The following is a 14875-nucleotide window of genomic DNA, read 5'->3' as shown; positions in this document are numbered from 1 at the left end:
GCCCTGCTCCGGGGTGACAGTGCTGGAGTCCGTGGCTGGCCAGTTCACCGCTGGCAGATGGGGGCGGCAGTGGTCGTCGTTGGGGGTGGGCAGTCTCTAGGAGCACGGAATTTAATGCAGCCAGCGTGAGCCGTGTGCTGGCACGGATCTCGGGTGTGCGTCGTCGTGCCGCATCATCCAGGAGGCTCTTGTCCCGAGAGCAGGCCGGGAACCGCAGGCTAACGTGTCCACTCATTCAGGCCGCCGCGGGCTAGGCGAGTTCTCTGTCTTGCAAGTAGACTCGGTTCTTCCTTTGGAAAATGTGTGCCCTTAGCAGGAAGCCTGGGGCGGGCCGCTGTGACCGGAAGCCTTTTCAGAGAAGTCTGCCCAGCGCCGCCTCGTCTGTTTATTTGTGAACATTCTTGTCCCGGCTTGAGTCATGTGCTCTCCAGGGCCGCAGCGTGGCTCCCAGCGAGGCTCCCAGCGACAGCAGCGGTCAGCGGGCGAGCGGCTGAGCGAAGCGGCGGGCTTCCTGTGCTCTTGCCCCATCTGTACCTTCTTCTGGCTTTTCCTTGGCCTGAGGGGAGGAAGGAGGCCTGCCTGGTCCTTATTTGGTTGGTTAGTTATCAGCTTAAAGTAGCTGGCTTCCAGCGAAGCCTTGACATTGACGTCTGATGTTTTTAGGGTCATGTGAGAGAATTATTTGGTGCACACATGGGCTTTTTTGGGTACACTTTCTTTTTTTGAATTTTTGAACCTTGATCTTTTCTTCTTTGTTTATTTGAAAGGTGGAGTTACACAGAGAGAGGGAGAGACAGAGAGGTCCTCTGTCCCCACATGGCTGCAATGCCTGGGGCTGTGCCAGGCAGGAGCCAGGAGCTTCTTCCAGGTCTCCCATGGGGTGCAGGGGCCCAGGCACTTGGGCCGACATCCGCTGCTTTCCCAGACCATACAGAGAGCTGGATGGGAAGTGGAGCAGCTGGGACTGGAACTGGTGCCCACAGGGGATGCCCGCACCACAGCGCTGGCCCTTGGTGCGTTTCCAAAGTACTGCAGGAAAGAGAAAGGTCAAGTGGAAGATGTTCGTTTTTAGCTGTTTGCGTGAGAAAGGGTCCCTGCTCCTTCTGGGACCCGGCCTGTGGCACAGACAGCGTGTGTGCTTGGTGGCGGGCCCTCCCTGCCTCCCGAGTCGCGGTGTGTGGCTGTGCGTGGACTGGGCAGGCCCGGGACGGGCTCCCGAGTCGCGGTGTGTGGCTGTGCGTGGACTGGGCGGGCCCGGGACGGGCTCCTGGCCTCTCAGCAAAGCTGCGGGGTGGGACTCGAGCCGCAGTCAGCGTCCGGAGCCGCCTTTGTCTGTCACGGGCTCTGGGGGTGAAGCCGACTCTTCCCCGCCAGAAGCCCAGCTCTGAGACCCGGTGCCGCAGGGGCAGACGTGGTGCCGCATCCTGGGACCTCGGAGAAGGCTGGGTTGAACGCATCCATCCTGCACCTCTGCTCCGGCGCACACCCGAGGCCCTCATAAGGAGGTGCTGGTGTCGCCACCCAGGACGTGTCTGGGTCCGCGGAGAGGACGGGTGGTGGCGCGTCCTGTGCCCGCGTCCTCGTGCTGTGAGGCAGGGCTGCCTGTCGGATGCGCGGTGTGAGGTCTCAGCTGAGTAGATCCCTGCCTTCAGCCGAGGGGCCTCTTGACGCTTTTCAGGTTTTCCATAGACTTGACTGTGTTAGCGCAGTTTGGGATTGACAGAAAATTGAGCAAATCACGCAGTCGCCTCCAGCCCTGCCTTTCCCTCCGCGTTGCTGGCGTCTCGTGCGGTTCTATTGGTGCTCCCTGAACTGCCGTTGATGACCTGGTTTTTGGCCAAAACCCGCGGTTGAGCTCTGGCTCCTCCCACCTGCTGCGCGTCCGTCAGTCTTGAGTGCGTCTTGTTCCACAGCCGCCTTCCACGTCCTTGTAAATAATCCTGCCTCTTTAAGAACGACAGAAAGGATTTTTTCCTTCTGCTTCAGTGTGCTGTTTTTCAAATGGTTACAAACACTTTTTTTGAAGATTTATTTATTTGAAAAGCAGAGCCATGGGCTGAGGGGTTGGGGAGAGAGAGAGAGAGAGAAAGACAGAGAGAATGTTCCATCTGCTGCTTTACTTCCCAGATTCTGGCTGCAGGCTGGGCCAGGCTGAAGCCAGGAGCCGGGAACTCAGTCCTGGTGTCCCACGTGGTGCAGGGGCCCAGGCACTTGAGCCACCCTCCGCTGCCCTCCCAGGTACTCTAGCAGGGAGCTGGATCAGAAGGGGAGCAGCCGGGATGCCCTGGCGTTCCAGTGGCTGCATAACCGCTGTGCCACCTTGCTGGTTCTCGCAGGCGCTTTCTAGGTTGTGTAGCCTGGATAACCTACTGAATGGCCAGCCCCCAGGCCCGCGGTGGAGCTGTGACATAGGTCACTTCCGGGACAGTGCTGAAGGACAGAAGGCAGATAAGCAGTCAGCAGTGTGTCAAGTGATTGTCTTGGGACAGGACACCAACCTAAGGCACGGGGACTCCCGGCGCTGTCCGAGACACCGGTCAACCCTGAGCTGGTTCAGAAAGACAGCAGACAGCTGGGCACGGTGGACGTCATTTTTCTAATTCACACTCCGTGTAGATGCTGCAGTCGGGCCTGTGGATTGTACGTGGAGTGGTCTAAGTACAGTCGCCGTCCGCTGAGCGGTGCTAACGAGCTCCCTGGGGGCTGTCCCGGAGGCTCCGGAAGAGGAAGGTTTGGGGTGTTTGGAGGTCAGGCCCCAGGACCTTGCGGAAGCAGGGCTCCCCTGCGGCAAGGAGGGCGGACAGGTGCTCGCCGGCCCCCGGGGTCCCCGGCACGCGCGGCGAGGGCTGGCGCTGTCTTGCTTTGGCCGCGTCAGCAAGCCTGACTTCAGCAGATGCAGACGATTGCTTTTCTTTTGCGCATAATTCTGTAGCTCTCACGCTCGCGTTGTACTTCCGGTAATGCTTCAGAGCGACAGAATGAGGGAGAGGCAGAGGGGTCTTCCATCGCCCGTTCACTCCCCAAACGGCTGCAGCGGCCAGAGCTGGGCCAGGCTGAAGCCCGGAGCCAGGAACTCCATCCAGGCCTCCCACATGGGTGGCGGGGGCCCCTGTACTTGGGCCGTCTTCCAAAGCTTTCCCAGACGCATTAGCCGGAAGCTGGACCAGAAGCGGAGCAGCCTGGCGCTCCAACATGGGACTCAGGCAGCGGCTTAACCTGCGGCGCCACAACACTGGCCCCTGCGTTTTCTTACATGTACGTGCGTTTTTATTTTAATCGACACACAGTAATCGTGTCCATTCATGGAGTGCAGGGTAGCATTTTGATGTGTGAGAACCTGCGGTCCCATCAGCCATTGGCCGATCACCTCAGGCGTGGTTGCTCCTTGTCTTGGGTCAGGGACGGCTCTGACAGGCCCCGTGGCTGCCTGCCCGCAGAATAAGGCGTGGCCGGGAGTTGGCGTCCTGGGTGCGTGCGGGGCGGCGCGGAGCTGAGGTCCCGTCCTCGCCCTGTTCCTTTCCTCACTGGTTGGGGCTCGTGTCACCAGGGGGGTTTCTGGGACCCAAAGAAGTAGCACACTCTGCTGGCAGAAAACCTGAAAGCGACGGGAAGTGTGTTTCGTGCGGAGTCCTCTCGCGCGGCAGTCCCGGTGCGGGGCCCGTCCGTCCCACTGCCAGTCGGGGCTGCAGAGGCGTAGCGTGGATACCCCCAGCCTGAATTAATCACCCAGGGGGCCCGCGTGTGGCGCCTTGGGTTGAGACACCACCTGCGACCCCAGTGTCCCTTCTGAGCACCAGTTCCGGTCCCGGCTGCTCTGCCTCAGTCCAGCTCCCTGCTGCCGTGCCTGGAACAGCAGCGGATAAGTGACAGCCCAAGTCCCTGGGTGCCTGCCGCCCGCGGGGAGACCTGGATGGAGCTCCTGGCTCCTGACTTCAGCCTGGCCCAGCTCTGGTTGTTGCAGCCGTGGGGAACTGAAACAGCAGATGGAGGATTGGTCTCTCCCTCCCCCTTTATCTTGTAACTCTGCCTTTCAAATTAAATATATATATATATATCATATTATTTTAAGACTTATTTGTAGGCAGACAGAGAGGGAGGTCTTCTGGTTCACTTCTCTAATGCCCACAGCAGCCAGGGCGGGCCAGGCCAAGCCAGGAGCTGGGGTCCAGTCTTGTTCCCCGTGAGGGTAGCAGGGACCCAGCCACTGCCCCATTCTTCCTTCCTCGCAAGGCGTGGGTTAGCAGAAAGCTGGAGTGAGAAGTGGAGCCGGGTACTGAAGCCAGGCACTTCCCCGGCGACGTCTTAACCGCTGTGCTAAACACCCGGCCAGGCCTGAATTACTTTAAGAAGGCAGACGACGACCCTGCGATGCCTTGTGTTCCTGGTGTTGTCTTGGACACCACCTACAACACGGGCAGGTTGTAGCGCTTCCTACATGGGATGTCTTAATTCTGTGACCCTGGGGCCGGCGCTGTGGCTCACTTGGTTAATCCTCTGCCTGCGGCGCTGGCATCCCATATGGGCGCCGGGTTCTAGTCCCGGTTGCTCCTCTTCCAGGCCAGCTCTCTGCTGTGGCCCAGGAAGGCAGTGGAGGATAGCCCAGGTCCTTGGGCCCTGCGCCCACATGGGAGACCAGGAGGAAGCACCTGGCTCCTGGCTTCGGATTGGCGCAGCACCAGCCGTGGCGGCCATTTGGGGGGGTGAACCAACGGAAGGAAGACCTTTCTCTCTGTATCTCTCACTGTCTAACTCTGCCTGTCCCCCCCAAAAAAAAAAAAAAATCTGTGACCCTGTAGAGTCATGTTCCCTGTGCCTGCGGAGAGTTGGGGGTGGGGGGGTGTTCCAGGGAAGGTGGTGGAGGCCCGTGCAGGTCAAGTGCGGGAGTCGTTAGCTTGGTGCACGCCCCACAGGTACCGCTCCCTACTTGATGGGCCGTTTCCTAAGAGAAAATATAGGGTTTTAGAAGAAAATCTAGGCCGGCACCGCGGCTCACTAGGCTAATCCTCCACCTTGAGGCACCGGCACACCGGGTTCTAGTCCTGGTCGGGGTGCTGGAGTCTGTCCCGGTTGCCCCTCTTCCAGGCCAGCTCTCTGCTGTGGCCCGGGAGTGCAGTGGAGGATGGCCCAAGTACTTGGGCCCTGCCCCCCATGGGAGACCAGGATAAGTACCTGGCTCCTGCCATCGGATCAGCGCGGTGCGCCGGCCGCAGCGCGCCGGCTGCAGCGGCGGCCATTGGAGGGTGAACCAACGGCAAAGGAAGACCTTTCTCTCTGTCTCTCTCTCTCACTATCCACTCTGCCTGTCAAAAAAAAAAAAAAGAAAGAAAGAAATCTAAACTTCTCTTATCCTTTCACAAAAATAGGTCATGTGAAACTCTTGGAACAAAGAAAGGAACCATGATTTTTGCTAGAGAATTCATTTCCAGTGTCTGCCCTTCTCTGCATCGCACGGTCCTCGTGTGGAGCAGGACTGGCTCACATCACGTTGGTGAGCTGAGAGGTGCGTGGGCGAGAGGATGGCGGGCGTGTGGCCGCGGCCCCGCCTGCTCCCTGGTGCTCCGTGTCCTGCCGCGGTGCAGGTCGCAGGAGAGGCCCGGCCCTCTTTCCCGGGCACTTCGGCAGCTGTGGCGGTGCCTGGCCTTTGTTTGCACTGTGGCACGTTGGTTGAATGCACGGCTTGTCCAGGTGAAACATTGCTGGAAGAAGTGCGTTTCGGGTCACGGGATTCGCGGTTTTCTGAGGTGAAGGTTGCAGTTGAACCGCGTCGTGTTCGACCTCGGGGAGGGGGCTCGGGGGAGCGGGTTCCCACAGAGTCCGTGTGTGCAGTCCGTGTGTTTCTGTTTCTGTCTCCGGTCTGCTTGGTGATGCGTGTTTGTCTCCCTGAAGACCGGTGCTGAGGAGGGGACCTCGGCCGGGAGCGGCGCTCACCTGTGGCCGTGCGGGCCGTGTGCCAGCCTGGTTGAAGTGGCCACTCCGATGGGGCGCTCAGTAGGATTTGAGTGAGTGCTGGGGGCCGCAGCGGGCCGGGCCATCCCGTTTCTTTGAAAGGGCGCGTGTGTGTGGGTGTGAGCAGTGTGCGTTCCCCTGCGCAGCGGTGGGAGAGGGAGCCCGCCCAGGCCTCCCAGCAGCAGAGCGCGCTCGAAGCCACGCACGGAGCCACGCACGAAGCCACGCACGAAGCCACGCACGGACCGAGCTCCTGGTCTGAGCTCCGGTCCAGCTTCCGGGAGAGCTGGCGTCCTGGCGCCCTCCCTCGAGTTCGGCTGTGCTTTGCTCTCTTTGGCTTTTCTGGGTTTTTTGTTGCTTTGGTTTTGTTTTTCTTTCTTACGATTCCCTTTCTTCTTTTAAGAAGTTTTTCTCGGAATTCCTGTGGCAGGTGTTCCTGCGTGTTGCAGGCAGGCATTAGGTTTGTGAGCTGGCAGCCCAGCCCTTCCCTCGCTCCTGTGCGACCTCACGCTGTGCCCGGCCGTTGAGGTTGGTCAGCGCTCCCTTTGGGAGTGGGATAAAGGCCTGGGTCACGGCGGGCGGCCCTTGTCTGGCCTGTTTCCCTTTTGCCCTGGGTCCCTTGCTGCCCCGTGCCCTCGGGCCACCCACTCCACGCTTCCTGGCCGTGGCTGGCTCCTGGTGCTCGGTGTGAATCCAGACTTCCCTCCCTTGGACAGGGCCCTCACTCTCCTGTGCACTTCTCACTGAATAAAAGCCTAAAAACTCATCACGCTGCCTCGTTCATTTGTGTCAGTATTCAGAATTCTCTGGATATTGGGCAAGAACCACACGGGCTTAGTAATATTGGGGATTTATTAATAGGAACACGGTGATATAAATGGCACCCAGCAGGTGCTGCCCTCCAGGGCCCTCTGCAGGGGCCGCCTCCCTGAAGCCCCCGGCCTTCCAGGCCCACGTGGTTTCTGTCCCAGGGGGTCCTCGCGGGGGCTTCTCTGCTGTTGGTCACCTCCTCCTGCCCTTCCTTTCTCTGTGTAGTTAGAGACTACGTCTGTGTCCCTAACTGAGCCGAGTTCCTGGGTCTCCCACTTCTGCGTTCTCTGGATTCCTTGGTGTGGGGCCTGCACGTGGGAGGTGCCTCCCTGCCCCTATATATTATGTATGGGGATGAGGTGTGTATAGTGTATAGTGTATGTTTTAAGATTTATTTATCAAAAGGCACTGTCACACACACACACACTCACACACACACACACACACACACAGAGAGAGAGAGCTTCATTTGCTAGCTCACTCCCCAGCGGCTACGTTAGCTGGGCTGGGCCAGGCTGAAGCCAGGAACTCCGACTGAATCTCCCGTGTGGTCGGCAGGGTGCGGGTACTTGGGCCACCCTCCGCCGCTCTCCCAGGCGCAGGAGCAGGGCCTGGATCAGGGGCAGAGCCGCCGGGACTCAGCGTTCTGATGCTGGTGCCGGAGTTGCAGGCTGACCTGCCGAGCACAGTGCTGGCCCCCTTATCTGCTGCTCAGTGATAGTGAATTGGAGAACTGAACTCTGAGGGACTTTGGTCAGGTTGACGCCGAGTGTTTGTTTCTTCGTCACCGGCAGCACACAAGACTTAAATCTCTTAGTTCCTTCGTTTGCAGAATCAAGTCCGATCTGTACATGCCTGGGGGTTGCGTCTGGGAGCAGCCGGCGTGGTCTGCGGGCTCGGAGGCCGTGCGCAGGCGCAGTGTGAAGCGGCTCCTGCAAGGACCGTTTCTGGGCAGTGGACGGGGCCCCGCGCGCTGCTCCTGCAGCCGACGCCTGTGCCAAAGTCCCCTTCTGGGCGCAGCGCTGGCCGTAGCATACTGCAGTCGCATGCCAGGGGTTAGGAACGGGAAGTGCTGCGGCTCAGAATCCCTTCCGAAGGGGAGCCGTGGGAGCAGGAAGGCTTGAGAGAGGAGCCGTGGGGTAGGAGGCTGGAGCGGGCGGCTCTCTTCAGCACGTGGATGGGGCCCTGGTGTAGTTCCCATTGTTGGAACAATTGCTGTGTCAAACAAAGGAGAGAGCAAAGGGTACAGTTGTTCTTTCTCTTCAAGAGTGATTTTTCTCCTTTAAAAAGGAGATGTCCAAGACTGTCTCTCTCTCTCTAAGAAATGACTTCTGGAGAGTTGGCTTTGTTCAGCCCGTCTTGGTTCCTGTGTTTGGCGAGTGTTGGCCAGGATTGGGATGTGGGGGAGGTACACGCCCGGGGCGTGCAGACCTGACAGGGCTTTGGGCCAGAGCCGAGCTCTGCGGCAGGGGCCAGAGCCGCAGGCCTGTCTCAAAACCCGGCCGCTGGCTCCTGGTGCACACTGGGTGCTCTTGGGTGCCCCCTGCAGGCGCCTGGGGAGCCTGGCCCGCCCCCACCTTGGGCCAGCACTTGGGCTCGACCTATACTTTGTATAAAGTTTGCTTTATCAAACGTGGCAGTGAAATGCAAAAGACTGTAAAAGCTGTGGCTTAGTTTCTTACTTGTACCAACCACGGTAGGCTCTGGCTTGGTGCAGTGGAAGCACTTCTTATTTTACATGTGGACTTTTGCCCCACTAAAGCTGCCATTTTCTCTATGTTTTTACCCAATTTTGTGTTTGGAGAAATTCCATTTTAAAAAAATGTAGGTGGAGGCCGGCACCACGGCTCACTAGGCTAATCCTCTACCTAGCGGCGCCGGCACACCGGGTTCTAGTCCCGGTTGGGGCGCCGGATTCTGTCCCGGTTGCTCCTCTTTCAGGCCAGCTCTCTGCTGTGGCCCGGGAGTGCAGTGGAGGATGGCCCAAGTGCTTGGGCCCTGCACCCCATGGGAGACCGGGAGAAGCACCTGGCTCCCGCCTTCGGATCAGCACAGCGCACCGGCTGTAGCGGCCATTTGGAGGGTGAACCAATGGAAGGAAGACCTTTCTCTCTGTCTCTCTCACTGTCTAACTCTGCCTGTCCAAAAAAAAAAAAAAAAAAAAAAAAAAAAAAAAAAAAGTAGGTGGGGGCTTGCACTGTGGCATGGTGGGTTCAAGCCATGGCCTGCTGCTCCGGCATCCCATAGGGGCACCAGTTCAATGCTCCACTTCTGATCCAGCTCTCTGCTGTGGCCTGGGAAAGCAGTGGAAGATGCCCAAGTTCTTGGGCCCCTGCACCCACGTGGGAGACCCAGAAGAAGCTCCTGGCTCCTGGCTTCGATTCGGCTCAGCTCCAGCTATTGCAGCCATTTGGGGGAGTGAACCAGTGGATGGAAGACTTCTCTCTCTGTCTCTACCTCTCTGTAACTGTCACTCAAATAAGTAAAGTAAATCTTTAGAAGGAAAACCGTAGGTAAAAGAGGACAGCCAGCACCTGTGTACGTTCACCTGTATCAGCAACACACTTTGTCTCTCTGATGCACACACATGGGCATGTGCACACTTTGTCTTTTTTTTTTTTTTTTGACAGGCAGATTTAGACAGTGAGAGAGAGAGACAGAGAGAAAGGTCTTCCTTTTTGCCGTTGATTCACCCTCCAATGGCCACCGCGGCTGGCGCGCTGCGGCCGGCGCACGGCGCTGATCTGATGGCAGGAGCCAGGTGCTTCTCCCGGTCTCCCATGGGGTGCAGGGCCCAAGCACTTGGGCCATCCTCCACTGCACTCCCGGGCCACAGCAGAGAGCTGGCCTGGAAGAGGGGCAACCGGGACTAGAACCGGTGTGCCGGCGCCACAAGGTGGAAGATTAGCCTATTGAGCCGCGGCGCCGGCCGCACACTTTGTCTTTGATACACATGGGCATGTGCACACTTTGTCTCACAAACAGGCACACTTTGTCTCTGACACACGTGGACACATGCACACTTTGTCTCTGACACACGTGGACACATGCACACTTTCTGTTGTTTTCTGAGTTGTATGAATCAGGACTCTGCCCTGGAGCGCTGGAGCACACGCCTAGGAATGGCCGCCCTCCTGACTCGGTGCTCACACCTGGGGGCCCAGCCGGCCAAGGTAGGGCGTGGCCCTGCTCCCCCACACGTCCTGCACGCGTCCTCGCAGCTGTGTGCAGCTGGTCACCCCAGAGCAAGGCTGGAGCTGCCGTGTGTCCAGTGTGCCCTTCTGTCTCGAGGTGCTCTTCTGTGCAGGTGCCTGATTGGTGGGCTCATCTCAAGCTGTTCAAAGCCCAGGCCTTGTTTGTAGACTGTTCTCAGTTGGGTTTCACTGTGATCTCACGGTGAGCCACGGAAGATGCCGGTGGCAGGGTAGGGTGCCCACTCCGTGGCCTCGCTCCCGGTGGTCTGGCTGCCCTGTCTCTGGCCCTGCATGCACTCACTGGTGACCTTCTGTGGCCTGGCTCTGCTGACCTGTTGAATAGTCTCCACCCATGACCCCAGCTGAATCGGTCATTGCACACGGCGAGTTGCAAAGCAGTGACTTCCTGAGCCTGTCATTCCTTCGGTATTTATTGAATGACTTTTTTTTTTTAATAAGATTTATTTATTTATTTGAGTTACTTAGACAAGAAGAGGCAGATAGGGGGCGTCTTCCATCCACGGTTCACTCCCCAGTTGGCCGCAACGGCCAGAGCTGTGCCGATCCGAAGCCAGGACCCAGGAGCCTCCGCCGGGTCTCCTACAAGGGTGCAGGGGCCCAAGCACTTGGGCCATCTTTCACTGCTCTCCCAGGCCATAGCAGAGAGCCGGATCAGAAGAGGAGCAGTCGGGACTTGAACCAGCACCCACATGGGGTGCCGGCACTGCAGGCGGCGGCTTTATCTACTATGTTACAGCGCCGGCCCCAAATGACTCTTTTTTAAAGTAAATTTTCTTCCTCTGCTCATTTTTCTTGTATCACTGTGCAGCTTTTCATTCTTTGCCATCTTTATTCTTCTGCTGTTCAGATTACCCCAGAACTGCTGGTGGAGCCCCTGAGGGGGTTCCTGTGTCCTGTGGGCGTGGCCCCGTCTCCAGTGGAGCCCCTGAGGGGGTTCCTGTGTCCTGTGGGCATGGTCCTGTCTCCAGTGGAGCCCCTGAGGGGGTTCCTGTGTCCTGTGGGCATGGCTCCGTCTCCAGTGGAGCTCTGCAGGGTGGTTCCTGGGTCCTGTGGGCGTGGCCCCATCTCCAGTGGAGCCCCTGAGGGGGTTCCTGTGTCCTGTGGGCGTGGCCCCATCTCCAGTGGAGCCCTGAGGGGGTTCCTGTGTCCTGAGGGCGTGGCCCCATCTCCAGTGGAGCCCCTGAGGGGGTTCCTGTGTCCTGTGGGCGTGGCCCCGTCTCCAGTGGAGCCCCTGAGGGGGTTCCTGGGTCCCGTGGACGTGACCCCGTCTCCAGTGGAGCCCTGCAGGGTGGTTCCTGGGTCCTGTGGGCGTGGCCCGGTCTCCAGTGGGGCCCTGCAGGGTGGTTCCTGGGTCCTGTGGGCGTGGCTCCGTCTCCAGTGGAGCTCTGCAGGGTGGTTCCTGGGTCCTGTGGGCGTGGCCCCGTCTCCAGTGGAGCCCCTGAGGGGGTTCCTGGGTCCTGTGGGCGTGGCCCCGTCTCCAGTGGAGCCCCTGAGGGGGTTCCTGGATCCTGTGGGCGTGGCCCCGTCTCCAGTGGAGCCCCTGAGGGGGTTCCTGGGTCCTGTGGGCGTGGCCCCGTCTCCAGTGGAGCCCCTGAGGGGGTTCCTGGATCCTGTGGGCGTGGCCCCGTCTCCAGTGGAGCTCTGCAGGCTGGTTCCTGGGCCCTGTGGGTGTGGCCCCGTCTCCAGTGGAGCCCTGCAGGCTGGTTGCTGGGTCCTGTGGGCGTGGCCCTGTCTCCAGTGGAGCCCCTGAGGGGGTTCCTGGGTCCTGTGGGCGTGGCCCCGTCTCCAGTGGAGCCCTGTGCTGGTTGCTGGGCCCTGTGGGCGTGGTCCCATCGCCGCTGAGCACGCTCTGTGGTGAGGATGTCGCAGGCTCACCTGGACCCTGCCTGGCTTTGGCCATTTCTCCGGGGAAGCTCTGGGTCCTTTCAGCAGGGAGTGAACCACAATCCGGGTGCCAGACTTGCTTTCTGCAGACCCCAGCCCTGCTGTCCTCTTCCTGCAGTTGACTTTCCCATGATCCTCCAGGAGCCTGGAGTGCTACCCAGTCTGCAGAATCCACTGACCTCAGCAAGCCAGGGGTAGCCCATCTCCTGAGCTTTTATTTCATAATTTTAACATGCTCATTGAACAGTGACTCCTTTAGGCTCTTGGGTCTGATTCTTGTGGGGATAAAGAGAAGTGGGAGCTGCTCTCTGTCCCGTAGCCGAGTGGCACGTGTGGTGGCAGAGTGACAGGAGCTGGGAGAGAGCGTGGAGGATGTGCCCCGGCTTTGGAGACGAGGCCCGGTGCCTGGGCAGCCACTCCTGGCTCGGGCACCGCCAGTGCCCGAGTGTGAACGTCTGCCCCTGGGAGTGCACGTGGACGGGCGATGTCGTGGGGCGTGGCAGGTTTTTAGTGTGGCTTGGACGCCAGGCAGGGCTGTGTGGTGAGTGTGGCTCTGCCACTCTGCTGTGACGCTGTGGGCACTTGGAGAGCGGTCCCCTTCGGGTGTTCGAGTAGGGGGTCTGGCTTCGGTCCTCTCTTGTCGGCTCAGCCCGTGGTCCACCAGGGTGTACTCCTTGGTTCTTGTGTTTCTGATGTAGTGCAGCTTACAGGTCGTTTGGCCTTCAGTGTCAGTATGGAATGAGTGGTAGCGGTTTTTGCCTTTTTTTTTTCTGGAATTGTTCATGGGTTCAGTGCTTCTTTCAAAAAAGATTTATTTATTTGAAAGGCTGAGTGACAGAGCGAGAAATAGCTTCATCTGCTGCTTCACTCCCCTAAGGGCCGCACAGCCAGGCCTGGGCCAGGCCGAAGCCAGGAGCAAGAACTCCTCCTGGGTCTCCGGTGGGTGCCGGGAACCTAGTTACGTGGGCCATGATTTGCTGCCTCCCAGGTGCGCGGCAGGGAGCTGGATGAGACAAGCAGAGTAGCCCGGACTGGGGCTGAGCACTCCAGGGTGGCACGCGGGTGTCCCAAGGGGGCGACTCGGCTGCTGCCCCCCGCACCCGCCCCAGTGTGCCTCGAGTGAGCTTAGCTGTGGTGTGACCTGAGCAGGGTCGGGAAGCTTCGCGGTGCTGTTGGTGGTGACGGGCGTGGACCGGTGAGCCTAGCAGTCACGCGGTTCAGAACAGGCCCTGGGGAGGGCGGCTGGTTATGTGTAGGGAGTGTTTTCATCTCCCGAGTAACAGCGTCTAAAAGGCAGACGTAACGGGTCCCCCAGGTGGGGCTTGCCCCTTCCAGACTGTCCGCACACGGTGCTCCCTGCACGTCCACTCCCTGAGAGGAGGCTGGCAGGGCCGTCGGCCCGCAGTGCCCAGCGCGCAGAAGGACGTGCTGGGAGAGTCGCAGGCCTCCCTCCCACGATGTCCCTCCCTTCCGCCCTGCCGGCTTCTCTGTCCTGGAGTTGCTGTCCGCTCGTCGGCACACGCGTCAGTGACGCCCGCCGTCCCACACGTGTCAGTGGCGCCCGCTGTCCCACACGCGTCAGTGACACCCTCTGTCCCACACGCGTCAGTGACGCCCGCCGTCCCACACGCATCAGTGGCGCCCGCCGTCCCACACGCGTCAGTGGCGCCCGCCGTCCCACACGCGTCAGTGGCGCCCGCCGTCCCACACGTGTCAGTGGCGCCCGCCGTCCCACACGCGTCAGTGGTGCCCATTGTCCCACACATGTCAGTGGCGCCCGCCATCCTACACGCGTCTGACGCCCGCTGTCCCACCTGTTTCTCCTTGTATGAGTCGTAATTTTGGTCTCATCTCTGAGAGCTCGCCCTAGGCCTAGCTCCTGAAATCTTTTATTTTTCCTATTCTAATTTTTTATGTAAATGTGTGCTTCATCTTGATTTAGATCAATTCATTTTTTTTAAAGATGTATTTCTAGCTGGCGCCACGGCTCACTAGGCTAATCCTCCGCCTTGCGGCGCCGGCACACCGGGTTCTAGTCCCGGTCGGGGTGCCGGATTCTGTCCCGGTTGCCCCTCTTCCAGGCCAGCTCTCTGCTGTGGCCCGGGAGTGCAGTGGAGGATGGCCCAGGTGCTTGGGCCCTGCACCCCATGGGAGACCAGGAGAAGCACCTGGCTCCTGCCATCGGATCAGCGCAGCGCGCCGGCCGCAGTGACCATTGGAGGGTGAACCAACGGCAAAGGAAGACCTGTCTCTCTCTCTCTCTCACTGTCCACTCTGCCTGTAAAAAAAAAAAAAAAAAAGATGTATTTCTTTATTTGAAAGGCAGAGTTACACAGAGGCACAGAAAGAAAGAGCAAGAGAGAGAGAGAAGTCTTCCATCTGCTGGTTCACTCCCCAGATGGCTGCAACGGCTGGAGCTGTGTTGATCCCAGCTGCTCCACTTCCAGCTCTCTGCTGTGGCCTGGGAAGGCAGCAGGGGATGGCCCAAGTCCCTGGGCCCCTGCACCTGTGTAGGGGACCTGGAGGAAGCTCCAGGCTCCTTGCTTCGGATTGGCCCAACTCCAGCCGTGCGGCCCTTTGGAGAGTAAGCCAGTGGATGGAAGATCAATCTCTCTCTCTCTGGCTCTGTAACTCTTTCAAATAAATAAATAAATTTTAAAACAAACCGGTTGAACCTATTTGTTTGGGTGTACTCCTTGGTTCTGTCCCTTGACTGTGTCTGTCCAGTGCCGTGCAGTCTTGATTGCGGTAGCTGGACAGAAAGCCCTAATGCCAGGCTGAACGAGTCCCCCCAGCTTGTTCCTTCTCAGAATCGTTTGGCTATTCTAGTCCCTTTGCCTTTCCATATGCATTTTAAAGTAATCTTATCCAGAGCTACAAAAAAAAAAAAAAAAAGGCCAAGCATTTGCTGAAGCTTTGGTTGAGATTCTGTTAAACTTGTATATCCATGGGGAAGAACTGACATCTTTCCTGGGTTGAGTCTCCGAGTCTGTGAACATCAAATCCCTCGTTCTTTTCTT

General features: G+C 58.9%; 1 protein-coding gene across 6 annotated transcripts in view; it reads left to right on the top strand.

Annotated features, from left to right (window-relative positions):
* Positions 1–14875, top strand: part of SEC14L1 (SEC14 like lipid binding 1) — a 61589-nt gene that overhangs the window by 19922 nt on the left and 26792 nt on the right. The gene's annotated exons all lie outside the window — the stretch shown is intronic.

Source organism: Oryctolagus cuniculus, chromosome 17, assembly GCF_051225735.1.
Source record: "Oryctolagus cuniculus isolate XC-2025 breed Fujian yellow rabbit chromosome 17, ASM5122573v1, whole genome shotgun sequence".
NCBI classification, from domain to species: Eukaryota; Metazoa; Chordata; class Mammalia; order Lagomorpha; family Leporidae; genus Oryctolagus; species Oryctolagus cuniculus.
Note: the sequence above shows the minus strand (reverse complement) of the source record. Positions and strands in the feature narration are given on the sequence as shown.